Source organism: Microtus oregoni, unplaced genomic scaffold (genome assembly GCF_018167655.1).
Source record: "Microtus oregoni isolate MIOR12 unplaced genomic scaffold, Mior012 000033F_ref0000390, whole genome shotgun sequence".
Taxonomy (NCBI): domain Eukaryota; kingdom Metazoa; phylum Chordata; class Mammalia; order Rodentia; family Cricetidae; genus Microtus; species Microtus oregoni.
The window spans coordinates 22,966,725-22,993,116 of NW_024543092.1; the positions used below are offsets into that span (position 1 = coordinate 22,966,725).

General features: G+C 49.4%; 1 protein-coding gene across 3 annotated transcripts in view; it reads left to right on the plus strand.

Moving 5' to 3' along the window:
* The window catches only part of Rps6ka2 (ribosomal protein S6 kinase A2), a 276,764-nt gene that overhangs the window by 168,751 nt on the left and 81,621 nt on the right, over positions 1–26,392 (plus strand). The gene's annotated exons all lie outside the window — the stretch shown is intronic.

Below are 26,392 nucleotides of genomic sequence, written 5' to 3' on the forward strand. Positions count from 1 at the left end.
AAAAAGCTTTCACAGTGAAGCTTGTGAACACATGCACTTTGTCCTGTGGCTGTGGCTACAGTGGCTGGTGTTGGCCACATTAACATGGAGCTCATGTACAGCAGCCTGTGCCTCCCGAGGGCTAGGATTCTGCTGCTTCAGGCCTGACTCAGATCCTCAGGTCAGTCTTCAGCTGGCCCAGTCCAAGAGGGTTCTTCACCTTCGGGTACTTGGAGCCCTGAAATGGGATCTTCTTTCCATAGATTGTATCTCGAGCCCTAAGGACTATTTCTTGGCCAGTTTGTTTTGTCCAGGCTGGTTGCCAGGTTGTAGGCTCAGCAATCTCCCTGCCTCAGCCTCCAAAGGAGCTCTGCTTATGATAGGTTCATGCTCTGTCAAGTCTGTTGATGTGTAAAGGAGTTAGTACTCTGGTATTATTGGCAACCATTTCTGAAGTTTAACCAGAAAGTAAGAACCATTAGAAGCTTGCTCCAGCCAGGTAGTCTGCATCACCCAGTTAGGGTTGCCGGTTCTGGACCTGAAGTCTTTGTTCGACTTGCCTGAGTCCATCCCACCAGTTTCTCAAAGACCCTCTGGTGTCTTGGTGTTCCTTCTCCCACCCAGCAAGCCAATTCTGGGCGACCTTCCTCTAACCTCTATTCACACTGCCTGGGATGACCTCCGATGACCTTAGTGTGTAAACCTTGTTTTCCCAACTATATACAAATGTCTTTCCATCTCACTGAGTCTTTACGAGTTTGTTTTTATGTGAAGTTCTTAGTAAGAGATTTCGAAAATGTCTCTAGCAAATACAGCTTGCATGGGTCTCAACATCCTGTGGGTTGTTGTTTGAGGGCTGGAGTCCACGGTCAGTATTTCTGAGATGTCTGAGCCGTGGTCTTTTTCTGCTGTGGATCAGTGTAGGAGTCACTCTGTCGGCTGGAAACGCTGCTCCTACCCTCCATGCCGTACACTGGTGGGGATGAAACTGGAAGCCCTGAGGGTCAGATGACTCCCTCAGCAGAGCATCTCCTCAAGCTTTCCACTGCCCTCTGGTCTAGAGTTCCCCTCCCATGGGTAGGGTTGTTCAGGATCCTGGACGTTGGCTGTCGAGTTGGTTTATTTTCCATATCTGCGGGACTGTGACATGTAGTGACTTAGGACCTATGTTCACAAAGCTGTGCACTTAGTTCTGAGCTGATGCCAGCCGTTCTTGTGCTTCTTTACACGAGCATGGACTGGGTGGACCGAGCACAGACCTGGGCACCCACTCTGCTTTGTGTTGAGCTGTGGAGCCAACCTCTGCTTCACACTGGCTGCTCAGCTTCTGCTGGTGGAGGAGGAGATCGGTCCCAGAGCCAGCTTTTGTCTCCTTTCGTTCTGGCCGTCTGTTTGCAGACAGCCTGGGGCACAGACCATAGTTCTATCAATAAAGCTCTGAAGAGAGTAGCTGCCAGCCCAGAGTTCCTGATCTGGCTTGGGACTCACTGGGGCCGTACAGCTCTTCCTAAACTCTGTTCTACAAAGGACCAACTCACTCACTGCCCTACCGTGGTCTGGGCCTTCTCTCCTCTTGCTTCTTGAAGTCAGCCTAAGGAAACCCTGCTCACCCCCTGAGCCACTGTGAGTGAGTGGACTTGTGATGTTCCAGGACCTCTAAGTTTCTGCTGTTTCATTGATTGCTTGTGATGAGTGGTCAAGGTGTGCTGACCTTCCCTCCAGAGGCAGGAACTGAGCACACATGGCAAGGTGCTTCCCTGTGTCACACGACAAGAGCAAATGTCAGGAATGAGAACCGATTTAGAGGCTAGGTCTCCCTTGTATTTATCAGAAGCAAACTGGGATCTCCAGTCTTATTTTACCCTCTTTGCTTCCTTATCCCGTGCTGCTGTGGACCTGGAAGACTGGACGCCTTGCGCACACATCCTCACTCACAGACATTTAGCCCAGTTGGTGTTCTGCCCTCGGCTAGCATTTCAGTACGTCAATAAGAGAAAAATCATTTCTTGCTGTGTTCACTTGTCTTTTTCGTGGTGTTTCGGGGAATTTTAGGTCCATGGTCTACCCTCAAGCCTTGTAAACACTAGGAAGAAACACCCCACCCCTGGAAGGAACATTGTTTGCCACTTTCTGTTGGCCAGGACTTGGGACATCTCCTAGGGGATGTCTTGTAGCACAGCCCTACTTTTGGGTGGGTGGGTGGGGGGTAGGATGGGTTTCTGGTCGGCTGCTGGCTCCTTCTGCCATGGTGTTTTTAAAGAAGTCCACTGTGCTCCGAGGCCGACTTTCATTAAATCTCACTACATCAGAATAAACCTTGGTTATTTTTCTTTTATTTCTATTTATAGTTTTGATGTTTTTTAAAGTTTGATGTCGTATTTTATATAGTCTTATTAACATTAAGAAATAATTTTGGGCATAGTTACACATGAACTTCAAAAGCAGGTCCTGTAATTAGGTTGTCAATAAATACATTGGGGCACCATGTTGATCTATACAGACATGTGAGCAGTCCTCAGTCTCCCATGCTCCCAAAGAAAGATACAACAAGGAAGCAGTGGCAGCTGCTGACAGTGTGAGGACCAAGGTCCATCCCAACGGGAGTCTTGTTTTCCCTGTCTGGTCCCATGACTGGCTTGTTCTGTTAACTTTTCATGAAATCAACGCTGGACTTTGTTTTTCAACTCTATTTCAGGACAATTTGAGTGGAAAGGAAAATATATTAGTCATGATACTCTCTTGGAGCCCAAGCTTCAGAGACCCAAAGATACTAAAAATTCCCAGTCGTCCATACTAGCTGCTGGCATAGAGCTCCTGGTCATCCACACTAGCTGCTGGCACAGAGCTCCTGGTCGTCCACACTAGTTGCTGGCACAGAGCTCCTGGTCGTCCATACTAGCTGCTGGCATAGAGCACCTGGTCATCCACACTAACTGCTGGCATAGAGCTCCTGGTCATCCATGCTAACTGTTGTTATAGAGCTCCTGGTCATCCATGCCAGCTGTTGGTATAGAGCTCCCGGTCATCCACACTAGCTGCTGGCACAGAGCTCCTGGTCGTCCACACTAGCTGCTGGCACAGAGCTCCCGGTCGTCCACACTGACTGCTGGCATAGGAACCCTCCATGTGTTCCGCAGACATCTTACTGTGATGCTTCTGTGTGCCAGGATCTTAAAATTGGTCCAGATTGAATCTTTAGTCAGTGTTGTTGGAAACCCGAAGTTCTGCCAAATGTTTCTGATTTTCGAGACCAATATTGCATTTTATACAGGTCATCTGTGAGCCCTCTGTTGATCCCATTGGGTTATTTCTAGGGTTGGCTTTTCACACAGCCGGTGTGCCATAAACTTGGCACAGTAGCCAAACCGTCTAGTTATGGTTGAAGTGTTCTTACCCCAGTGTAACATACATAGCCGCACAGGTGGGAAAGGTCACTGCATAGGTCATGGTGAGCAAGTTGGGGTACAGCCCAAGTCCTTACGAGATTCCCAGGCATGTTCCATTTTGCAGTGTTTCTCCATGGCGTGACCACTCTAATATAGCTAGAAAATGTATTTTAAAATGTAATTTTCCCCAGCAGTGTCCACGTCACCACCGAGTGCGGTAAATAAATTACCACAAATAAAAGATTGATTGCCAACTACTGGATCGTGTCCCCCACAGGTCACATCTGAAGCACGGGTGCCCGTGTGACTGCATTTTCAGCAGGGCCATAAGAATCAAGCAACATAAAACGAGCTCCCAAGAGCGGGGCCCGAGTCTGGGAGTGAATCCCTAGAAGAAGAGGGCCCAGAGCTGTTCCCTGCCATGGGGGGCCTGCTGAAGAGGTAGCTACTATAAGCCAGGAAGAAGGCCCTGCCAGGAACCTGCTGGTGAGCCTTGATCTTGAAGTGCCAACCCCGAAAATAATTGTCTCTTAAGCCAACCCGGACTGTGGCATTTAGAGCAGGCTAAGTTTCAGAAACACCAAGGCGCTTTCATTTGTCGAGCTGCTTTCCTGGCTAAGCTAGCCTAGTAAGATCATTAGATAGCCCCAAAGGATACATTTTCATTAGTCTTTATTTAGTGTCTCAGTCACACCGGGTAATGAAATCACGGTACGTGAGCTGAACGTATTGATGAGGCTTTGATGTAGTCGGCTAGAGTGCGTGTTGGCTGTGGAAGTGGTGTGTGGGATCCGGAGAAGTTGCACGTTTCTTTCTAGCAGATATCACCCTTCAGACTGAGCAGTGTTTCCTGCACCTAGTCAGGCACATGCATCTCTTGTCACCAGAGATGGAGGTGGCAGATTCCATGTGACTGGCTTCGCTGCTTACAGCATCTCAGGAATGTGTCTCCTGGGCCCTCTCTGGGCAGCAGTGGAGCCTGGCTGTGACGTAAGTCCCACCTATCTGTAGGTAAGAAGCAGTGTAGGGCACATTGACCTTTGAGGTCCAGTCTCTCCTCCTGTGCCCGCTTTGGCCAACTGGAATAGTTGTGGGAGACTCTTATGAGGTATTTAGCCCCTGAGCTTCACCGAGGCAGAGTGGATGCATCTTCTTCACACTCAGAATGGCAGTGCTAGCCTGCTTTCTGGCCAGCGTGTTTGCTGCAGTGCTAGCCTCCCTGGCGTAGTGTGTGCAGGGCTGTGCACGCTGCAGCCAAGCGTGCCGCCTTGACTGAGCTCACGAACAGCGCTCTTGATAGTTTCCAGCAACTAATTAGCTATAATATGATACTCTGAAAAACATGAAAATGTAGAATAAACTTACTCAAATTGCTGTATCTTAAAATTGATAGTGGCATAATTATTTTGTTTTTCCAAGTTCAGTTTCTATTTATACTTTAGTTCTGTTTTGCTCATGTGAATTTAAAAAAAGCAATCATCAGCCAAATTAAGACAAACTTTAAAGCAGGGAAAATGACAGTGGATATAAAATAAATTGACTTATTTTTCTTAAATATGAAAATAATTATCCACATTAAAGTACCCAAAATATCTAAGTTTGAAAACCAACTTATTAGGACACCAGCGTATGGTCCACAATTATTATGATAAAGGTTCCTACCCTCTGTTCTCCCCCGCCCCCCAAATTCCTCTGTAATTTGGATGCCCTGCTAGTTTGAATCTTGAATGGTCCCCAGTATTCACATGGGAAGTAGTAGAATATATAGGAGGTAGGCAATGACTTCTGCACCCAGGAGCATGTGGTGCAGGGTAGAGCCCCACCCCCACCCCAGCTCCAGGAGCAGGTAGACCTGGGCTTTTCCTGATGTGAAAGCAGGTAGCATTGCAAGCAGAAGTGGCCCTGGAGTGAGTGTTTTCATCCTCGGCAGTGTGTGCATGAAGAAGGAGTCTTGAATGTCTCAGTCCCTTTTTTTTTCTTTTTTTTTGGTTGTTCATTAAAAACCACTAGTTCACTCGGGCTGCGGGGATGTAGCTCAGCTCTTTCTCTCAGGCAGCATAAGCCAGATGTGGTGGCCTGTAATCCAGGTACCCAGGAGATGGAGGCGGGAGGACAAAGAGCTCAGGGTCATTCTAGGATGCATAGCAAATCCAGGACCAGTGTAAGCTGTATAAGACCCTGTCTTAAAAAACTAACTAACCAACTGATCAAACAACAAACCACAGCTTTAGGTTTTGTGTGCCTAATCATTTAAAATTCAATGTTCCCTCGTATATTCCTCCCCAATCAATCCCACGGATATCTCTTTCCCTACCTCCCCCTGACCCCTTGAGCCCCTGACTTCTAATATTTCCAGTTGGGACACAGGACTGGGTCAGGTAGGGAGGGGAGGAGAAAATAATCCTGAATGCTCTGTTTAGGTTGATTTCATTCAAACATGTAACAGCCTGTGGGCTCTCAGGTTTATCCTAGACTGCCAGATCTGAGCAGAACACAGGGTAAGTCGCAGTGTGTTTCAGGGTGGGTTGTAGCTATGTGTCTTATACTGAGAACAGAGGGGTTGTTTTACTTTCCTATCTCCTTCTCCATTTGCCCTGGAGTTGGGCCAGCCTTGGGATACTGTGACATCACAGCTCAGTGACTGGGCACTAAGGATGCATTGGCTATCAGGCAAGAAGGGCCTGCAGGACTGGGGCCCCTGATGGCAGCAGTGCTGGGGTGCCCAGAGACTCACAGGAAGGCAGCTCTCAAGCCCTCTAAACATTGTGGAGTAAAGCCCTGGGACCCAGCCCCACAGTCGGGATTCTGATGTAATTAAGCGTCTCTGTTCCTTGTGGTTGTGGCTCTGCAAATTATTTGGCATGTGTGTTGTTTGTACAATCATGAAAAGGGACACCTGTGAGTCCTCCTCTTAACCTAGAAATGAGATTGCAAATGCTGGACCTAAGCAAAGGAAAGGGTAGAGACTGACCAAACATGAGATGCAGTGGCTTTAAACACCGCAGAACTGCTCTTTTCCTGTTGATCAACTTCTCATGTCGGAAAGGCCTGTTGCATTCTCCTTAAGTGTCTTGTAGTATGCCCCATGGTTGTGATCTTACACACATGTCAACTTTACGTGACATGGGCTCTTCATCTTCTCCAAGGCAATCTGGTATTCAGCAACATTTTATTTAAGCATGTTTTAAAGTAGAAGCGCCTTAACCAGCCTGCACTTGGTTTCACGTTTTTATCATCTCTGTGGATTTGCCGTCTTAGAGATGGGCTACCTCCATGTTGTTAGGCTGCCTGTAACATGAAGGCCTGCTTGTTGGGGTTTCTGTCCTGCCCAGTTCCCACAGGCAGTAAGCCCCAAAGAAAATCACACAGAGAGTCTACATTAGCTATAAACTGATTGGCCCAATAGCTCAGGCTTCTTCTTACTCTTATAACTTATATTAGCCCATTATTCTAGTATATGTTAGCCACATGGCTCAGTACCTTTTTCAGCAGGGCAGGTCATATCTTCCTTTTTCTGTGTCTAGGCAGGACTACAGAGGAATGAGCTTCCTCCTTCCCAGAATTCCCTGTTCTCATTGACTCACCTCTACTTCCTGTCTGGTTGTCCCACCTCTACTTCCTGCCTGGCTACTGGCCAGTCAGTGTTTATTTAAAACATAATTGACAGAATACAGAATTGTCCCACACCAGCTGCCTCCATATTTCATAGTAACTTCTGATTTTACAGTGTAACTCAGGACAGTCTGAGCAGAGAAAATAGGAAAAACAAAAAGCAAAACAGACCCACAGACCAGAACCACACAGTTTGAACAAGCCATATGTGATTGCAGAGCCTCTGGCACACATGGCCCAGGGCCTGTCACGGGCTTCTTTTGGGGTGACCATCCTCCTCTTTCAATCTCCTGTAGCCCTTGGCTGTTTCCACATGTTATAGAGCCTTGTGCTGGGATAGGTGTTTTTGACCTGGCTCTCTCACTAAATGCTGAGGGCAAACAAAGTACAAAGGATCTTTGCTCTTCTAGTTGGGTTGGGTAGAGTTTTGAATGCAGAGTCTCATAAGATGCTGCCCACTGTGCCTTTTTCAGCTCCCAGGTCAGCCCTCGCTGCCCTCTGTGTTCACAGCGGTAGCAGTTCAGAGACCTAAGCTCTGGACCTCTCTAGGCAGGGCATCAGTGTCAAATTTCTTTACAAAGCTGTGTTGCCATGGTCAGCAGAGTCTTTGGACGTGTCTTTTCTCCATGTGACTTACCAGTGTTCAACCTCACCATCGTAGCATAAACATAACTGCTTCTGGTTTGCAGACATGAAAAGTGAGGTGCAGAATGGCTGGGCACTTGCTCAAGACACCCCACTCCTAATACTGGAGGCCAGTCTGAATCTCACCATCCACCACACACATATGGGGCAGTTATAGTCCTTTGAGGGGATCTGTTTGTGACCGGTGAGGACTCTTGCAGATAGCTATCACAGGGCAGCTTTATCCCACAATTATAAAGACTGAGAACCATTTAAAGTTGTAGTAGTATCTATGTAGGTCGTGCTCTCTTGGGTGACTTTCTTGAGTGACCTCAAGATGTGGGGAGGTCTCTAGGAGATGCCACCTTCCTTGTTTTTGAACTCTTGACTCAACTGTTTATGTTAGCTTTTACTCTGTTGAGCTTGCAGAGTTCAGTGTGTCTCCCTACACAGCTTGTCTCTGTGTGGTCCCTAGAGGAGGCCATTGGTCATGATGAAACATGAAAGGCACAGGAAGTGAGAAAACAATGGATTGTGAGGGACATAGTCTCTGAACAGGACACGATGGCATGTCCTAGGTACAGGCCATGCAGCCCAAGCTCGTTTTCAGTAGTTTTTATGTAACGGTCAATGAGTGTCTCAGAGATGAATCAGAGACTAGAAAGAAAACTACACTGAAAGCCCCACCATCGAGCACAGGCATTTCATATCTTGGGATGCTTCTGTTCTGTTTCTCAGTTTGTACCTGCACAGAAGTCTTCTTATAAAATCAATGAGTCTGAACATGATGGAATTCTGTGTTCTTTCAAAAGAAACAATATCATACGCATGTTGCAATGCCATTAATTATCATAAATAATTTGTCTTTTATTGTGACGGCATGCTGCATGTGTTTGACTTATCTATGCTGTATAGAGCATGTGGGGTTCCCCTAATGTCTTCCATCTGAAGAAGCCTGAAATGGATTGTATACAACTCTGTGTCCTTCGCTCTGCTGTTCTGAACCCCTCAGTTGTCTCAGCATCGAGGCTTGAGCATGGGCCACGCTGCCTCTGCGTTCCGCTGAGTGCAGTTTACACTGTCTCTTCTGTCAGGCAGTCATTGTGCTGAAATTCAGCAAACGCTGGGGATTGTTTTTACCCCTGGCATCTTGCCTAAGTAGGTAGGAAAAAAAAACCCTCATTTTTTTTATTTTACTTTGTTTGCTGAATAAGTTACTTTAAAAACCAACCTATTTCTTGATGAAATACTTTCATTACATGGAAACTGTGCTCATTCCACTGACCACATGTTCTTTAGGGGAAGAGGAACGTACACATACATGCATTCACACGTGTATCCCTCCTGTTTGTTTGTTTGTTTGAGTCAGCTTCTTACTAAGGAGCCCTCAGCTAAGCTGGTTTGGAACTTGTCAAGTAGTCCAGGCTGGACTTACACTTGGAGCTTTCTCCCCGCCTCTTCCCTCCCTCCCCAGAACTGGAATTACGGGGATATACCACCACACCACCTTTTTCCTGGCTACTCTTGGTCTTGCCCTTTGCTATGAGCTTTTAAGGGGCTTTCTCTGCACAAATCTGTGCTTTCCTGCCAGTGACTTTTCCTGAGTTGGAAGCAGCGGTGTCTGCTTTTTGTGTTTCCTGGTCTCCCATGTTGGGTGCCAGCAGTTTTTAGAACCACAAGGAGATATTTGGTGTCTGAGATCACCAGGTGATATGCTTGCTTTTCTGTCCACTGAAGACAAAAAGGCAGCTCTCATGACCAGATCTGACCTGCCCTCCCCTGGTTCTGTGTTTTCGTGACTTTATCATGCCTTACTCTGCCTGCCTCTCGGCTGGCTGTGGTCTGGCCCCTCATCCTCCGCAGTGGCTTTGCGTATGCTGTCCTGTTCTGCACGGAAGGAAGGTGTACTTAGGAAGCAACTGCAGTTCCTCTCATAACCGGCTGGATGTTCCTCAAGTTCTGTGCCATTTTCTGTTAATTTGTGTGAAGTTTAGAGACATTTTGCCATTTTTAATTTCCAAGGAAGAACTCAAAACTTAGATTTAAACGGATCAAGCACGCCTTGCCCCAGGCAGCCTTCCACTCGTCTTTCTGCAGGCTTGTATCTTCCACCTGTCACTCATCTCGGGTTTGCCTTTAGGCAATGTTTTCAATATTTGAACATTTGCTGTTATATATTTAGGAGTGCTTATTTAATATTTATCCCTTTAAATGTTTTATGGCTTCCCCGTTGATCTAACTGCCTTGCTATTTTTGACATTATAAGAGTAGAATTGATTTGTGCATAGTATTTTGCATCAAGCCCTCTGTTATTATGTCTAATATTTATTTTGGCTTAACGTGAAACGTACAGGCACCACCGCCAAACTGTATTTGTGGTCTCGCTGCTTTTCCTGTTTTACTTCCTTTTTTAGAGTTTGTTAAATGCAAGCGTTGGTTTAGTCATCTTGGTAAGCCCTGTACTTTGGGGCTCCAGAGTCTGTTTTCGGGAGATAATGGACACAGAAATACAGCCCTGCTGCTGACCTTGTTCCTCCCTGTGGATCAGTGACAAGTGTCAGAGTGTCTCTGTGGAGTGTGGTAGAGGAGCTACCTTAGGAAGGCACTCGGTGCAGGACCTGCCTGCCCTGAAGTATGTTAGATAGTGCTCACTGCTATGGGACTTAGTGCCTGGAGCCCTAGGGCCTGCCACCTAGACCCCACTGTCATGTGACTAGGCCAGCCAGGTACAGAGAGCTCAGGGTGCCCTCCCCACTTGGCTTCATGGCCTTGGTAGCTGAGTGGATGCATCTTCTGGGTCAGCCAGCGAGGTGGAGCCTCAGCTTCAGGAGTTTCCCTCCAAGAAATAATCAGTACTTGGATTCTGAGCTCAAGACATACTCAGTAAAAATGAACTTCCTTAGATTATGCAGGAGTAGAGTTGAAGGTGCAAGGACTCGCTCCTAGGGTGGCAGAGTAGAATATATTTTGGAGCTTGCCCAGAGTGGTGTGGGATATGTGAGGAGGGGGAACAGCAGAGAGCTGCGCTCGTGGGAACGAGAGCTGCTACTGTTGTTCTTCTAGAAGCATATGACAAATCACAGGGCAGGACACAATCCATCCTAGAGCCAGGGCAGCATCTAGAAGTTGGTCCAGTCACACACATGGGCCCACTCTTGGCAAATCTCCAGCAAGTGACCAGACGACCTCACGAAGGAACACAGCCATTCTGTGTGTGAGAAGTCAGTAGTCACTGGGGCCCAGAGTGGTAGACACCTGGAGCGTTTGGTAAGGAGACTGGAGCCAAGCATGTGGTGCCCAGCAAGGCAGGGCAGCCCTGACTACCCTGTGGGAGATACAGCGTGTTCAGATGTAAAGGACACAGGCAAGGAGCTGAGGGAAGTGACGGATGTGTTGTACCTGGAGGCCAACATGGATTGTCACTTTAGAGGGACAGATCATGGGGTCTGAGCCCTGAGAAGTGACTAAAACCTGTCACCTCTTTCCTCTTTCCCATGTCCCTACTGCTACTTCTGGTTCCCTGGCCTCATTTCATGTATATGCCTGCACCTTCTGGGTCACCATCTCTTGGTTAGTCACTCATTTCTGGGGACCTGTGTGGAGGATGAGCATCAAGATGCCGTTTAGATGGCTATAGAGGGATCGTGGACGTACCTCAGACACACACCAGAGGCTTGCTAATATGTCACCATGAATCATGCATTCTTTCTAGAACATTTGCCTCATTGGGTGAACTCAGAGTTCACGATGTCCTGCTTTGCAGGTGCAAACTAGGCAGTATTAGGAGAAACCCAGTGCCAGAATGTTGTTCTGATTTACCACAAACATACACATAAGGTCATGTGGCAAGATTTCTCTCATATGTCCTGTGGCTGGTAGGCTGTGGTCCTGAGCTGGTCCACTTTGGGTCCACTGAGCTCAGAGCAAGGTGAGAGATATGTACCAGCTTAGTCTGTGCAGCGAGTGTCTTCTGTGTCTGCAGTAACCTGCTGCAGTCTGTGCAGTGAGTGGCTTCTGCGTGTGTAGTAGCCAGCTGCAGTGTGTGCAGCGAGTGGCTTCTGCGTGTGTAGTAGCCAGCTGCAGTCTGTGCAGCGAGTGGCTTCTGTGTGTCCAGTATCCAGCTGCAATCTGTGCAGCGAGTGGTTTCTGTGTGTGCAGTAGCCAGCTGCAATCTGTGCAGCGAGTGGTTTCTGTGTGTGCAGTAGCCAGCTGCAGTCTGTGCAGTGAGTGTTTTTTGTGTGTGCAGTAGCCAGCTGCAGTGTGTGCATCGAGTGGCTTCTGTGTCTGCAGTAGCCAGCTGCAGTCTGTGCAGCGAGTGGCTTCTGTGTGTGCAGTAACCAGCTGCAGTGTGTGCAGCGAGTGGCTTCTGTGTGTGCAGTAGCCAGCTGCAGTCTGTGCAGCGAGTGGCTTCTGTGTGTGCAGTAGCCAGCTGCAGTCTGTGCAGCGAGTGGCTTCTGTGTGTGCAGTAACCAGCTGCAGTGTGTGCAGCTTGTGGCTTCTATGTGTGCAGTAGCCAGCTGCAGTGTGTGCAGCGAGTGGCTTCTGCGTGTGTAGTAGCCAGCTGCAGTCTGTGCAGGGAGTGGCTTCTGTGTGTGCAGTAGCCAGCTGCAGTGTGTGCAGCTTGTGGCTTCTATGTGTGCAGTAGCCAGCTGCAGTGTGTGCAGCGAGTGGCTTCTGTGTGTGCAGTAGCCAGCTGCAGTGTGTGCAGCGAGTGGCTTCTGCGTGTGTAGTAGCCAGCTGCAGTCTGTGCAGCGAGTGGCTTCTGTGTGTGTGCAGTAGCCAGCTGCAGTCTGTGCAGCGAGTGGCTTCTATGTGTGCAGTAACCAGCTGCAGTCTGTGCAGCGAGTGGCTTCTGTGTGTGCAGTAGCCAGCTGCAGTGTGTGCAGCGAGTGGCTTCTGTGTCTGCAGTAACCAGCTGCAGTGTGTGCAGCGAGTGGCTTCTGTGTGTGCAGTAACCAGCTGCGGTCTGTGCAGCTAGTGGCTTCTGTGTGTGCAGTAGCCAGCTGCAGTGTGTGCAGCGAGTGGCTTCTGTGTGTGCAGTAACCAGCTGCAGTCTGTGCAGGGAGTGGCTTCTGTGTGTACAGTATCCAGCTGCAATCTGTGCAGCGAGTGGCTTCTGTGTGTACAGTAGCCAGCTGCAGTGTGTGCAGTGAGTTTTTTTTTGTGTGTGCAGTAGCCAGCTGCCGTGTGTGCAGCGAGTGGCTTCTGTGTGTGCAGTAGCCAGCTGCAGTGTGTGCAGCGAGTGGCTTCTGTGTGTACAGTATCCAGCTGCAATCTGTGCAGCGAGTGGCTTCTGTGTGTACAGTAGCCAGCTGCAGTGTGTGCAGTGAGTTTTTTTTGTGTGTGCAGTAGCCAGCTGCCGTGTGTGCAGCGAGTGGCTTCTGTGTGTGCAGTAGCCAGCTGCAGTGTGTGCAGCGAGTGGCTTCTGTGTGTGCAGTAGCCAGCTGCAGTGTGTGCAGCGAGTGGCTTCTGTGTGTGCAGTAGCCAGCTGTAGTGTGTACAGCGAGTGGCTTCTGTGTGTGCAGTAGCCAGCTGCAGTCTGGGTAGTAGGTGGCTGCCATTATGTGCAGTGGCCAGCTGCAGTCTGGGTAGTAGGTGGCTGCCATTATGTGCAGTGGCCAGCTGCAGAAGGCAGTTGCAGTGCATTTAGTGGGTGGCTGCAGTGTGTGCATTTGGCAGCTGAGGTGTGTCCAGGGTGTGTCTGGTGAAGCTCCCAATTCCACTTCCAAGGAGGGTGTAGCTCTGTCTAGGGCTGCAGTGTGGGATGCGGGCAGACCTCCTTTCTTAAAGGCTTAGAAAGATGACAGGTGACAGGTGAGAACATGTGATGGACTGGACGTGTGTGAGGGTAAGAGGCGCACACCAACAAAGGAGGAAGTCATTCTTGCCGCCATTCCGTGTAGCAGCAGGCCAGGCCTGGCTTAGAGTCATCGTCATATAAACACCATGAGTACCACGAGTTAGCTATGTTGCTGGCTTGGATTCACTGTCTCAGAACCTTGACCTCACCTGGGGCAAAGCCTTTGGTGACACCAGTGACGTTGTCAAGGTGATGACAGGTAGTCCCAGTTAGTTCCAATCCGTCCTTGGTCAGCAGCCATAGACCACAGAACTGAAAATGGAGGGAGGCTTTGTGTGATGGAGCCTGGCACATGGCGCCTGCGTTACAACTGTCCTTTGGCAATGGAACGTAATAGTGTGAGAATACTTTCCAGAGAATGTTCTGGAACTGACCCTGATCTCGTCTCCTCCCAGAATAGTCCAGTCATAAAAAGAACCGGCCCACCTTGTTCCCGTGGGCTAGCGACACAAAGCCTGGATGCTGGGTTCCTGGAGCCCGGCTGAAGGTGCTGACGGGGTGCCACCCAGTGTAGCTGTCATGTGCACCGAGGTCATCCCTGTGAGTTAACCTATGCCAATCTGATTTTAAGTGATACCCCTTTACTACCTCAATCCTCTGCTGGGTTCTCTGTGTCTCCCTTGGGGATCACCAGAACTGCCTACCTGTCTTACACCCACAAGGGGGAACACTGTTGGGTTAGAATGTCCCTCTGGCAGTGTCCCTGCTGGCCTTGACGACTCCAGCAGCCTACAAGCTTTGTGTCCTGGACCAGTCCCTGGTGTTTACAGATGTGTGTGGGTCCTGAGTGCTACCTACAGTTGCAAGCCCATGGGCTTTAAGGCTCTGGACACAGCATGGTGTTCCAGCCATGAGGGGCTCCTGCCTGACTCTGTACTTAGCTCCCAGTCCCAGAGGTGGTGGGATTGGAGGCTACCAGAGCACAAAGTTCTGGGATAGGCTGTTACCTGTGAGATCTCAGCTCCACCTCTTCTAGGGTGGTGACTTGGTTGCAGATGGGTGTGGGAGGTGTGCCAGGGCAGTTCCTGTGGGAAAGTCATCCCTCTCCCACACAGGTGGTTCAGTATCTGGGAGAGTGTTCTGACAGGCAGCTTGAGGGGACCGCTGTGTCAGCTCAGGCCTCTGTTCCCTAGGAATGGATGAACCAGAAGAAAATGCATGTTACCTGGCTCCCGGGGGAAACTGGAGAGTGACCAAAGCATAGTGCAGAAGCGGTGTTCCTTGAGACTGCCTCTCAGTTTAAATCCTGTACCTCTTTCCCATTGTGAGTTCAGTTACATGGGGCGGGGGTTGGGCACAGAGGTGCTGGGGGGAGGTGCCGCCCCGTGGGTGGCTGAATGTGTCCCTTCCTACCTTCCCTCTCTTAGCAGGCCTGCTGCTGGACCCGGCCTGAGGATCATCAATCTTTCATGATCTCCAGGCTAATGTTAGCACAGATTTACTGCTCAGATTAATTTTAGCATCAGAATAGTCAGCTTCCCTTTGACACATCCTCATTGCTTAAAACCATTTTGTATCGTAGCCATAAAAGGTGCCTTTATTACTATTTCTGTAGAAGAGGCCTTCTCCTTTTCTCTCTAGTGTCAGAGGTTTGCTAAAGGGTCTTCCAAGAGGCAGCTCTAGTGTGATTCAAGATGAGGTGCCAGCTTCACGATGGGAAGAGAGCTGTTCAGCCTCAGCACCAGACCCCCTGTCTGGCTGCTCTCACGGGGGTCCTCATGCCTTTGCTTAGGTTCTCCAGGCATGTTCTAGGTGCCCATCTTAGCTTGCTCTTGTCCCTGGAAGTGTTCCACAACCTGAAAGGTTCAACTCCGAGATTCAATTCATAAACAAATCCCAGATTTTGGGGTGTGAGTCCCTTCTCCATCCATTATGGGAATTTTCTCTGGGCCACTCAGCCTAACTGCACAGGAATGAGGCCCCATGAGAGTCCTTCCTGAAACTCTGAGACATCATGTGTAGTGTGTCTCCACCAGGGTGAGCCAGAGGCCGAGAACATGTCACCTCTGGGGACACCCGATGGCCCAGGGTCAGGCTCTGAGGAGTGATTCAGCTGCAGCTCATAAGTAGTGCTGCCGTTGTCTTTGCTGGCGCCACAAAGCACCCTGAGGGCAGGCTGCAGCTTCCATCTGCACCTCAGACGAGGAGGGATTTATTGACTTCATTGTGCTGTGCACGCACATGTTTACAAACGTGTACACATGGATGTGTGCACACATGATCATTGTTCCTGCACTGCTTGCCCATCAGCCTCTCAGCCCTTCTCACTGTGGGATCTCATGAGCAAATCTTTTGCTTAGTCCTGTGAAGCCACTGTGGGACTCAGTTCAGATCTGCCACTATGAGCAGGCAGCATCAGACTTGGAGAGTGCTTTGAGGGCAAAGGGGCATGAGGTGTGCAGAATGCCTTGCCTGGTGCCAACAAGAAGTGTGGGCGCAGGTCTCTCTCCCACGCGCTCATGCGCGCGCGCACACACACGCGCGCGCGCGCGCGCACACACACACACACACACACACACACACACACACACTAATGGACTGAACTCAGTCTCTTTTGAGTTCTGATATTTGGGGACAAGGTGGTGCCCATGTCACTACTTTGCTGGTGACTTGAAAACAAGGGTTGAGCTCATTTCTAGAAGTCACTTTCCTAGGACTCCCTCCCTTGGAAGGACAATGAGGTTAGGTGAAGGGTGACTCTTAAGATTTGGGGAGGTGACACCAGCAAGGAGCCAAGAACACTGAGGGCCAGTTTCTAGCCCAAGGCAGGCTGGTGGCTTCAAAACGGCTGTGACAAAAACGACAGCAGCAAGGGGCTGACTCAGTTTCAGGGGAGGGGGCGATGCTGAGTGGAGGCTCTCCTGCTTAGTGAAGGAGCCTGGTGAGCAGGCCAGCGCCTGGGAGGGAGGGGGAGGAGGGGAGAGGGAGGGAATGAGGGAGATTGCAGTGACGGGGAGACACTGATAGATGGGATAGAGTAAACCAAGGATTTGGAGTCCCTGGAGGGGCAGATAACAAAGGTAGCTCGGGGCTGGAAGGAGATCCGTAAACCGTAAAGGCAGAAATGTATGTATCGGTTAGGAGCACCAGATTGGTGTTCGATTGTCTCCCAGTTCCCCAGGATGTGCTGGACTTTGGCTTGTATGTTTGTGCGTGCACATGAGTGACCGCTCCCAGCTTAAAGGCTGGACTTTGGCATGTATGTTTGTGCGTGTGCATGAGTGACCGCTCCCAGCTTGGAGGCTGGACTTTGGCATGTATGTTTGTGTGTGTGCATGAGTGACCGCTCCCAGCTCGGAGGCTGGACTTTGGCATGTATGTTTGTGCATGTACATGAGTGACCACTCCCAGCTTGGAGGCTGCTCCCATCACTGTTGTCATTGAATCACTGGGTTGTTTTTCCTGGGCGGGTCATTTGAAGTCTTTCCTCCAATTGAACGATGTCTGCACTAGGCTGTGCTTTAGTCACGGAATATGAGTTGTCAAGCATGTCATAGCATGCTGGGCTTGGAAGTCTGCCTAAGGAGGGAGAGTGGCCATTGGCACTGCTCTTCTCTTATGTATGCGGTGAACACAGGAAGAAGCTGGTCTCTCTGTTCCCCAAGCCGTGTTTGGTGAGATGGAACTATTCAGAGATCCTAGTTCATGGCCCAGTGGTATTACGTGATGGTGAGTGGGTTCCCTAGCATTTTTCTTCTCGAGAATTCTTGGATACGGCTGGATCCTAGGATGTGTTGTGTACCAAATCTACTTGTGGCACCAGCCACCAACGTCCTCTAGGCTTGCCTCTGTGAGAGGTACCATCACCAGCTGTGAGCACAGCTTGCTGCTCAGATGTGTGAAGGGTTCTTCAATCAACAAGTTTTAGAGCACTGTGGATGGCCTCCTAGAATAAGGACACCAATCCAGACACTGTTTTAGAATTGTTCTAATTGATAGGACAAACAGTAACTCCTGATTCCCTCTTGGCTCTTGCTTTTCTGATTGTAGAAAGTTTGTATTATTTATCCTACTCATTGGCTGAGTGCCCCTCCCCACAACTTCCTGAGTCTCCAGGATGAACCTGCCAGTCTTCATCCATCATCCCCATCAGGGGACTTGGCTTCTCTCCATGCTGAGGGGCTGTCTGTGGAGAGTCATCTACTCAGTGGGGAAGACGACATGTGTGAACATGTGTGAGCAGGATTTGCCGGGAGATGAAGGCATGTATGAGCAGTGTTCACCGACTGCCGGGTGCCCTTCTAGGGAGAGGATGAACACTATACAGGCCAAGAAAGGGGAAGTATGGGATGACCACAGCCAGGGGTCCTTGGCTGAGAAATCTAGAGGGCCAGGCCGGATCTTATGCTTCTGCACGGAGGTGAAGGAGGCCTGCCTAGTGGCATAGACCCAGGATAGGGTCACCTAAGGCAGAGGTGCCGCTTTGACTCAGTGACTCAGAGCTTGGAAGGAAAGAGCAGCTTCTAAGGAGCCTGCTGCATCCTAGGAGGTCAGAATCAGACGAGGAGAGTTCCAGTAGCCCCTGGATACAGAGAAAGACTCAGAAATTCTCTCCTTTCCCCAGGATTTCCACACATTAGCGACAGCCCTGATCTCACTGCTGTCACTGAGTTTGCTCCCTGAAGAGCCCTTTCCTGGCAACCGGCACATCCTAAGGACACCCCATCACGCTCAGCTGTGTGCCCCTTTATCTAGGGATATTCTACCCTCTCCCATGGTCTTCTTAAAATTAGGCTCTCGCTAGAAGCAGGGCAAGAGAGTCTCTGCTGTGGTATCACTGAATGTACCAGTTGCTGTTACATGGCTGTGAAGAGACACCATGACCACAGCAGTTCTTATAAAGGAAAACATTTAACTGGGGGCTGGTTTACGGTTTCAGAGGGTGAGTCCATTATCATCATGGCAGCATGCAGACCTGTCTGGAGGAGCTGAGAGTGCTATATCCAGATCTACAGGCAGCAGGAAGGAGAGAGATACGGGGCCTGGTTTAAGCATTTTTAATCCTGAAGCCCACTACTAGTGACACACTTCCTCCACAAGGCCACACCTCCTAAACCCTGTCGAGTAGCCCCACTCTCCAATAACCAAGTATTAAAATGTATGGGCCTCTGGGGCCTTCTTGTTCAAACCACCACACTGGGGAAGGACAGGCCTGGGTGAGGAGGAAGAATGCACTCACTCCATGGCAATGCTCTGTTCCTTTTAGGGTCAGGTCTTTCCTACTGGGAGACAGGAGTATCCAGGACCAAGAGAGGGGATCGCTTTCCTCATGAGAAGCACACTTTACCTCGGGGAGAGAGAAAGTGTGCGTAGGCATATGCTGGGGTTCTGGCTGTCAGGTGCACAGCCTCCCCCCCAGGGTCAGGACGCACATCCACGGGTGGAAAGGGAGCAGGACTGTGAGGTTTCATGCAGCCCCCCGTCAGGACTCACATCCACGGGTGGAAAGGGAGGGACTATGAGGTTTCATGCAGCCCACACTCCACCCCCCGTCAGGACTCACATCCACGGTTGGAAAGGGAGGGACTGTGAGGTTTCATGCAGCCCACACTCCACCCCCCGTCAGGACTCACATCCACGGGTGGAAAGGGAGCAGGACTGTGAGGTTTCATGCAGTCCACACTCCACCCCCTAGGGTCAGGACTCACATCCACGGGTGGAAAGGGAGGGACTGTGAGGTTTCATGCAGCCCACACTCCACCCCCTAGGGTCAGGACTCACATCCACGGGTGGAAAGGGAGGGACTGTGAGGTTTCATGCAGCCCACACTCCACCCCCCGTCAGGACTCACATTCACGGTTGGAAAGGGAGGGACTGTGAGGTTTCATGCAGTCCACACTCCACCCCTCGTCAGGACTCACATCCACGGGTGGAAAGGGAGAGACTGTGAGGTTTCATGCAGTCCACACTCCACCCCCTAGGGTCAGGACTCACATCCACGGGTGGAAAGGGAGGGACTGTGAGGTTTCATGCAGCCCACACTCCACCCTACTGTGTGTTCTTTGTACCCCGTGCTGTGGACGGAGGAGGTGGGCACCCTGTCACACTTGGCTTCGTGAAGCCGGACACTGACTGGGAGCATGGTAGGCTTGGAATGAGGTTCAGGTGTATGCAGTCTGGAGAAAACCTGATGGAAATGCATGGCAGAAACCAGTGTGTTAAAAGTTGACATACGCTAAGAAAAACATGTCACCCTGGAAGAAGTGGCTGAGGGCTGGATTTAGGAACTGTATCGGTTATTGAGTGGTACCAACTCCTAGCAGTCTGTTAGAATGTTCTGGAAACCTCACGTCCCAGCAACTGCTATGGATGAGGAGACATTCTGAGCTGAGTCCCAGCTGTGTAAGAGCAGACTGTGTGTCCGGCGCTGTGTGTAGCCGTGAGGCCGAGTTCTGGCTGAGGTCCAGGAGCACATACACAGATCTCAGTGGGGATTTGCACCGCTGTCCCCAGGCTGCCATTCTGGGAAAGAAGAGCAATTAAGAGATTTCCAAAAGCAAGTGCTAGTAGGTCGATTCTCTCATTTAAGTTGACTTGGGTTTTTTGCCAGATTCTGTTTACAGCGGTGCAGGGCTTAGCTCAGGTGCTGTCTTCCAGCAGGGGGTAAGCCAGAGCTGCAGAGTGAAGACATCGCTAGCTGGTGACTGATAGCTGATGCTCGAGTCTGGGGCTCAGCAGAGAGGAGGAACTGTTCTGACTGAGAATGCTCTTGCTGGATTAGCCCCAGACTCTCTCCTGCTCTGTCCCAACCGCCCGCCACTCTCAGGTCACCAAGGCTGACCAAGTTTTTTAACCTAATCACTCTTCTTGCTTGTGTGAAGAGGCCAAACAAAAAGAGTGAGTCTACACTAGTAAATGGCCAAGGAGCTTGATCCTGGCACAGCTCACACACAGCCCACTGTGGAAGTTTAACCTTGTAGTTATTTTAACATCTGTTCCCTGTGCTCACGGCACTGAAGCTGTTCTGATTCCACTCTGCTTGCTCGCCCTGCACACTATACCACAGCTAACGGCAGAGCTTATGGACCTCTGTTGGCCCCACAGCTGTGGCTCAGATTCTGGTCCATGGCTCAAGGTTATGGAAGTTCCTGCGCTGTTGCTGTATGCCTCCAAGTCCAGACCTGCTTTTTTTTGGGTTCAGGAAATGATAGAACTCTCCACCTGGCAGTTTGCATCCTCACTGAGTGAGTTTCATTCCATTTTTTCTGGTATGAATAATTGCCTCTCTGGAGATGTGCTGTCTCCAGTGTCTCATGTTGGGTGGGCAGGGTGTATGATCTCTACGTGGTACATATATGTGGATTCACACGACAGAAATGTTTTGCCAAACTTCAAGCAAGGATGGCTTTTTGCCACTTTTCCCCAAACTTAAAAAAATGTATATATAATGTAAATAATGGCCTCAGGGTTATGGGAGGTTCTCAATTCCTTTTGCACTGTGGATAGGGAAAGTCTCCTAAGGATGGTGAGGTCACGTGCACACCAGCTCTGTAGTCTGTCTTGAGCTGGGTGTCCTGCAGGGGCCAGCACGTGGATGTGACACACTCATCTAAACTGTCCCACCAAGTGTCTCGTGCTTTCGTCCAGGCGCCTGCAGAGTAGACGCTGTGCTCTGGGCACTTCACTGGGTAGACAGTGACACGTAGGAAAGCATGCATGTATCCTGCCCTGTGGAGGACCCGCGCACACTGCATGGATGCTGTGAACCCTAGTCTCTTCCAGGAGCGTTGGCCAGGCCAGCTTGCTTCTTCCAGACCATGTCACAGGGTGTAGGATAACAAGGAGCTCAGGTCTGGAATCCACCTGCCGGAAGGGAGGGTCCTTGGCCTTGCTGTAGATCTTTGGGTGCTTGGTGCTCTTGAGGAAGAAGAAGTGTGATCTCAGGAGTAACCGTTGTGGGGCCGGAAGGGACCCAGCTGCGAGGAAATGGATCTAGTTTATCCCCTCTCTAGTCAGCCTCTATGTGTACTTGTCATGGGAAGCCTGTCAGTTCTGGTTTGTGCTGGCATCAGTAAAAATCTTCGTTCTACGTGAGTCTTTCCTTTTGTGCCAGGTTCCCAGCTCTGACAGCTCTACAGGTAGATAATGGTACCATGTCTGCAGGGGAAGGGACTCTGGGAAACTTGGAGTTAAATTTGTTCTTTTCGTTTTAGCAAAATATTTCATAATCTTTGAAGGATGTGAAACGGCTAAGTTGACTGCAAGAGAAAGGAAACAAAGAAGATGGGATGGACCGGGAGTGGAGAAGATGGGGGAGAAAGGGTGGGGAGCTATCTAGTGGGCTCCATTTTGTGAGGTTTCTGCCCAAAAGTTTTCATCAGTTTCAGAAACAGGAAAAACACATGGCCACCGTCCTTCACACCGCTACAATCCTTTCCACCGCCACCATTCTTACACCACTGCTGTCGTTTAAGCTTCCTTCTGAAGTCCGTGGCTCATTTGGTCTGGACTCTGTTGCGAGAGTCACTGAGCTAGTAAAAGTTGTGCGGCTGGGGTGGCAGAGTCACACCTGCTCTGATGCTTTCTCCTCAAGGATCCCAAAGAAGATCTACTTCTGGCAGGTAGCCAGAGATGAGGAACAGGGCCCTTTCACTGCCTGTGTCGGGGACCATGACCCATGAGGAGATGTCACAAGCAGAGCACAGCCCACTGGTTCACTGGTTAGTGCCACTGCAGGGAGAAGGAAACTCTTCGTGTCCATATCTGGAAAACTAGCACAGTGTATGCATGCGTGTGTATACATGAAATACACACATCACACTCATTCAGAGGTCTCTGATTGACACTAGACCCTAATTTTACTTTATTAGTATTTTATTTATGTGTGTGCAGCCCTTGTGGACAGAAGAGTGTGTCGGTCTCTGTCAATTTCCAATAGATTACTATCAAGCCCGTCTTCTCCTGTGAACATGTAAGCACCCTGGAGCAGGGTGCACAGTGTCCCTATTGCATGGACAGACTCACATGCACCTTGCTCGAGAGCTCCACTCTGCCTCCAAAGGGATTTTGTCTGTCAAGGATATAAACTTCCGTGTAAGACCAACAAACTCTTCTTTTCTACCTATTATTCTTGGCATCTAGAAACCATTTATACCCCCCTTTTTTTCCTTGCATCAGGTTATCTAATCTTGCTTGTTTTTCAAAAACACTTATTTAGTTTTGCCTAAACTTGAAATTTAATTTTGGTCTAGCTGGATGTGATGGCGGCAAGTGAGCCTTAGGACTTGGAGGGCTAACTTTGTGGCCTCTAGTTCTCTTACACAGACAGACAACCGATCATCTTGATTAGTTATACATTTCTGGAGAAGAGATTTAGAAAAGAGAGAGAGGTTAACTAATTGCTCATGGTACCATCAGTTAGTACGTGGTATTGATACAGTAGAACACTCATAGGGCTTCAAGGTGGACTCAGGAGTAAAGGTCTTACTGGACTTAGATGTCCCAAAGGAAGACAGGTTCTGCCTCCTGCAGGGGCCACGTGTCTGCAGGTAACCCAGCCTCCACCTTCTGGATACCTTCAATGGGAGGGAGGCCCCTGCGAACGTTGAGCTACGCCCATCGGTCATGCTCATGACTCTACTGTGCAAGGAGTCTCATTTTCACACTGTGGTTCATAAAACTACAGCAGACAGTGCGGTGAAAAGGGCTGGAGACTGTGAGGAAAACTTTCTTTTCAAAACAGAGAAACAGAGGAGAAAACACCTAAGGGGAAGATTTGTATCGCCTTAGTAACCCAAGTCAGCAGGGGAGGGGGAGAACAAGAGTGGGTTCACGTTCGTTTCTGGGATGGCTCCTCCTCCACCTGCCCTTCAGCTATTGCTCCTGCATTGTCATTCTCAGGTGGCTTGTGTGATTTCTTTTTGAAGACAAAGACACCCAGCAACCATCTCCGCCTGTTACTGTCGTGTGTGCGTGTGTGTGTGTGTGTGTGTGTGTGTGTGTGTGTCTGTCTGTCTGTCTGTCTGTCTGTCTACTCTTTTGGGCCCAGTTACTTCCTTCAGGAAGAGAAGGTGAAGGTTCCCATCCAGGGTGACTGAGAAAAGTGGGCTTGGTGGTGCGTTTGAACTTCCTGTTCCTCCCGGGACCCCACACACTCACTCAGTTGAATATTGTATCGAATGTATTGTCCCAAGCATGGGTGGGCGTGGAAGACATCCCAGGTCACCGAGAAGGATGTTCTGTATGTGTCCCCCTGCCTGTATGCAGTCTCCACTGCTGGCTGGTGCTCCATCTGCACCTTCGCAACTTAACCCTTTCCTGCACCTGGTTTCTCTTCTTCCCGTGATTCTGTGGCAGGCGTAGTCACCCTTGACCCTTCCCAGCATCATGTCGAGTTGACCTTAGTCACACTGCTCACTAAGACCGTGCTGGGTCTGCTGCTCTTGCCCCATCTGCTCTACAGTTATTTGTGGGTCCATTGCGTTAATTTCTGTTTCTGCATTCCCTTCCTCCTTCCTTCCTTCCTTCCCACTCTCCCTCCTGGTCTCTTCTCTCCTCTTCACCCCTACCCTTATACAGGCTCTCATTGTATAGCCCCAGCTGACCCAAAATTGGAAGTCTGGCCTAAGCTGGCGTAGACTTTGTGGGCAATCACCCTGCATCTGCCTCCGGTTCTGAGATTAAAGAAATGCATTACTGCTTGCAGTTCACTTTTTATTTCATGATCCCCGGTCACCAGTTTATTTGGTTGTTTTTCTGGGAATTGATGTCTTAGACATGACCCCTGATTTCCAGAATGGCCTCTGCACTGTCCCAGCCCTCTTAACCAAAGCAATGGAAATGCCAGATGAGATATGAAATAAGGTATTCGTGAGTTAGGAGATTAGCGGGGAGGGTTCCCTAGGTCTTCACCAGCCTAGGTTAACAGCCCGGGACTTGATTAGCCTCTAATAAATGATGTGGTTGAGAATGGGATGGCAGGAGACTGAAAACAGAGGACAGTCCTCACGGGGTGACTGCTCAGAAACGGCTGAGGCGCAGCTGCTGGGTTGTGCAGCTGCTGGGTTGTTCCCAACTCTTTTTTTTAAAATTAAAAGTACTAAAAATAGCGTATATAATGTTAGATATCACTGTGCACTTTGGAGCAAACGTGCTTCGGGTTTTCCTCTCCCTCCTCTCCGTCATCTCTGTGCTCCCCAATCTCCTGTACCTCCCTTCAGTCTCTCTTCCTCTTTTATGCCGTGTGTTATTTTTGCTTATCCCTTATCCATCACCTGTTTTTGCCCTCCTTTGGTCTCTTTTCTATTTAAAATATAGTGTATTAAAATTAAAATATAATTGTATCATTTTTCTTTTCTCCCCCATGTATACTCACCTCACTTCCCCTCAAATTCAAGACCTCTTTGTTTAACTGCTATTGTTATGTGTATAAAGGCACAGATATATAGCTACAGCCTGCTGCGTCTGTTTAGTGTTCCTTGTCTGTGTGTGGTATCAGGGCTTAGCACTGGGAATTGGATGACCAGCTAGAGGCTCGTCCCTGAGTCCAGCTGCTCTCCCTCTCTCAGAGGTCCTCAGTCCTCAGTTGCCTGGAGTCTTGGTCTCGGGGTGGGGCCTGTGAGAGTCCCCCTTCTACAATGACAATATGTCTGTTGATATTGTCGTTGTTCAGGTCCTGTTTAGGCAGCTCTATTGATGAGGGGTCATGAATGTAACTCCTTGTCCTTTCTGTTTTGCATTTATGTATGTATGTATGTATGTATGTATACACACACATGTACAATCATATACATTATAGGTTGAATCTGCATATTGCAGAGAACATGTGGTTTATACAACAAACCTGTAACCAACATTATACTAAACAGAAAAAAACTAAACATTTCCTCTGAAGGTGGGAATTAGATACGATGTCTGCTCTGACTTTTTTTATCCAGTATAATAGTCAAACCCTTGGCTGGAGCCACAAGGCAAGAGAAAGAGATGAGGGATGAACCAGGAAAGGAGAGGAAGACCCTATTACGGCTTTACTCTTGGTAGCTGCTTCATAGCTGTCCTTCCTCCTTCCTGCTCTCCTGGAACATTCCAGAACCCTGCTGCCACTCGGGAGGATTTCTTAGCACTCCTTGTCATCTACAGCCTATAGAGGTTTCTGATTTCTCTCTCTCAAGTCATGGGATGGTGGCTTTGTAAGTGTAGCTGCCATCTGACCTTGAAACCGGCTTCATTCCCCAAACATCTAGTTACTTTTAAGAGTTCTCTCCTGGGCCGTAAACTGAGCATTTAGTATTCATGGCACCGGTTTGGATGTTCTGAGGGAACTGCATTAAATCCTCTGTAGAGTTTTGGATAAAATGGCCAGCCTCACAAAGAGAAACAGCCGCTATCAGCACAAGACAAGGAGCCAGGCGTGGTAGTGTACACCTATAGCCCGGGGCACTCATTTCCCTATAAGGTAATTTGTAATGTAAGTGGCCATTGCCACTGTGATGTCATCCCCCAGGGAATGGCAGTCAGTCCTTGAATGGAGAGAGACACTGCAGCTGTGGAGCTCAGATATTGAGAGGAAACCGGGCTCTGTGGTTTGCTTAGGAAGAAGATGTGGGGAGGGCTGCTTCCTGCTGGCTGTTTGGGGATGACTTCCAGGGAAGGCTGCTTCCTGCTGGCTGTTTGGGGATGCCTTCCAGGCTGTTTGGGGGTGACTTCCTGGCCTGCACTTTCTGATGTGTGGGGTGACACCTGCTGTCCCATGCTGTCCAACTCCAGTGGCCGCTGTTGGGCCCCTGCATTCCTAGCGTGCAGGAAGTGATGGGCACTTAGTGACTGCTGCCTGGTTTATAGACGAAAGGCTCTTCTGTAGCTCTCCTTGAGTTACCTGTGCCAAAAACCCTGGGAAGTGAATGAGTTAGAGACTACATTGTCTGCATGTCCACATGGACCCTCTCCTGGTCTCCTGTGTCAAAAACCCTGGGAAGTGAATGAGTTAGAGACT